This window comes from Protopterus annectens, chromosome 15.part0, assembly GCF_019279795.1.
Source record: "Protopterus annectens isolate FY-2018-M chromosome 15.part0, PAN1.0, whole genome shotgun sequence".
Taxonomy (NCBI): domain Eukaryota; kingdom Metazoa; phylum Chordata; order Ceratodontiformes; family Protopteridae; genus Protopterus; species Protopterus annectens.
Window position 1 is genome coordinate 366,235,622 of NC_056749.1, and position 2,500 is coordinate 366,238,121.

A 2,500-nucleotide genomic window follows, 5' to 3' on the forward strand; every position below is an offset into this window, starting at 1 on the left:
AAAAAAGGGGGGTGCTATATTTTGGATTACCAGTTGGCTTTATTGGATTTTATTCAACGCTTATTCACCCCTGAACTGGAGTTTGCGATCTTTATTTCGCTCAAGTGGAATTGGTATGAATAGTGCTTTCTCACTAGCGAGACTTTTTGGTCAACGAGGTTTATCTAATACCCAACAAGACTTTTCAGGCTTGTAGCAAGATTGATTTAAGGTTTGTTGTTGAGCGACTTAAAGTAGCCTAAACCTATCATACCATTCATATATTTGGATTGCTTATATACAGCAGTCAGAGACTTTTTGCGTTTTTGCTCACTGAGTGTTCACATCATTGGCTTGCTTAGACTTTACAGTGAGAGACTTTTTTCGTTTCTTGTGCATACGGGGTGGTTTCGCTATATACAATTTTTCCATCACTAAGGGAGGTTTCTACGACATCTACGGGGCATGGCTGGAGCGGAGACGGAATCCTTTGGGGTTAGCCGTTCATTTCCTTCAGGCGTTCGCCTATCCGGCCTATTGGAGGATGGAATTAATCCCCTAGCCACGTTTGATGGCACTAGTTCAGTCAATGCTGTTGAAATTGATGTGGAGAATGAAGCACTCGTTAGATCATTGAAAAGAGATATGGACAATGAACTTTACAAGTTCAAACGCTTGCAGACTCAGAGATACCATATGGAGGCATGTATAACTAAGAACATTATACCCAGGGGGTTGAGGATTCTAAACATGCCCACCTATGGCAACCAGTACCCGGCTTTACTTCATAGTTGGCAGCAAATTAACTTGAATGCGAGCCGGGCATATGTGCAATTGCTTATAGACTTCTTTCGTCCTATTGAAGAGGAGTGCAAGGTGAATGTGGTGAACATTCAGAAACGTTTAATTAACATCTTAGGTGAAGAAGCAACAGAATTTTATGTACAAGAGTTATCTGACCGAGTGGGCCGCTATGAGGTGAATTTATTGAACAGTAAGAAGAAGAAATTATGTAGAGACATCAAGGACTTTGCCGAGCAGCATGTCTTCGTATGGCCACGCACTGCACCTACGGAACGACCCAATATGAACGTAGGAAGGAGACCTGGAGGTAACCACTTGACATTATCTAACAATGATCCATCTACCAACAGGGCAGTTAATCATACTAATGGCCCCGAATTGAATGAACTCAGACCTGACCCCAATCAGGAGGCTGACTGTGGCCACATTAGCAGTATTGTTCAGCCTGACAAAGGGCCTGTAATCGAGGGACTTTCAACCACTGATAATGAACTACATACCGGTACATCTGAGAATGTAACCTCTCCTAATGGAAATGCTGCTTCCTCGGTATATACTACCCCCAATGAAGTAGCCAGTGGTACTACTTTTTTGACCATTGACAAGTTGGGTACATCTGCTAACCAGCAGGGGCTAGCTGGAGCAGTAAGGAGAAAAATTCAATTGGAGAGGTTGGAGGCACATAATCCTATTGCTGCCCCTTTTCCAATACGTCTAGGGAGAAAGAGATCTCTAGAGAACGAGAATCTGAGAGGGGCCAAAAGGAAGGATCCACCTCAACAAACACTTCAGAATTTTTGGGGATGAATGGATTGGTTCATAACATTTCCTCACATCCCCTTACTACATCGGAACTTGAAGTGTTGAATAAGGGTATTTCTTTTATACCCATTTCGAACATTGACTCTAGCCAGGCGATATTAGCCTTAAGACTCTTTGCTAGGAATATTTGTTTGAAATTACAGTTTGGGGACACTGCTAAAGATACTGCCACATCATTTAGAAAGAACAGCACATACATGCCACCAATGAACACCAATGTTGATGTATTTATGAAAGCAGTAGAAAAAGAATTGTACAATGCCCCTAGGGTAGGCACCCATGATCTCACCAGCAATCTAACTGCTACACAGTTGGAAGCACTGAAGGGCTTGAAGTGTAATGCAGAGATCACGATACGCCCTGCCGACAAAGGAGGAGCAATTGTGGTCATGGACACATCCTATTATAATAGGAAAATGCTTGATATGCTCAGTGATGATGCCTATGTCATTGTGGATAAGGACATAGTGCATGTAATGAAGACTGGGATAGATGATGCATTGTTAGAGTGTAGACTAGCAGGATATATAACAGATGATCTGTTTAGCTTCTTACAAGTAGACCACCCATTAATTCCCACCATATCAGGACTTCCCAAGGTTCACAAGAATCCTTCTTTACCAGACCTCCGACCTATTGTAGCAGGTTCTGGGTGGCTCACTGAGCCTATATCTATGTATATAGACCAAGAACTTAAAGCCATTGTGAAATCATCAGAAGTCATTCTCCAGGACTCGGAACATCTACTCAGAGAATTGTATTCCAGAGTATCTACTCTTGATTCTAATGTAATTGATTCAATGATTTTTGCAACATTTGATGTTAAATCTTTATTTACTTGTATTCCGAATATTGAGGGAGTACAATTTATACAGAGATATCTTGGCACACATTC

At 41.7% G+C, this 2,500-nt stretch overlaps 1 protein-coding gene across 1 annotated transcript in view; it reads left to right on the top strand.

Annotated features, from left to right (window-relative positions):
- LOC122789830 (putative bifunctional UDP-N-acetylglucosamine transferase and deubiquitinase ALG13) overlaps window positions 1–2,500 on the top strand; it is a 2,262,889-nt gene that overhangs the window by 2,249,283 nt on the left and 11,106 nt on the right. The gene's annotated exons all lie outside the window — the stretch shown is intronic.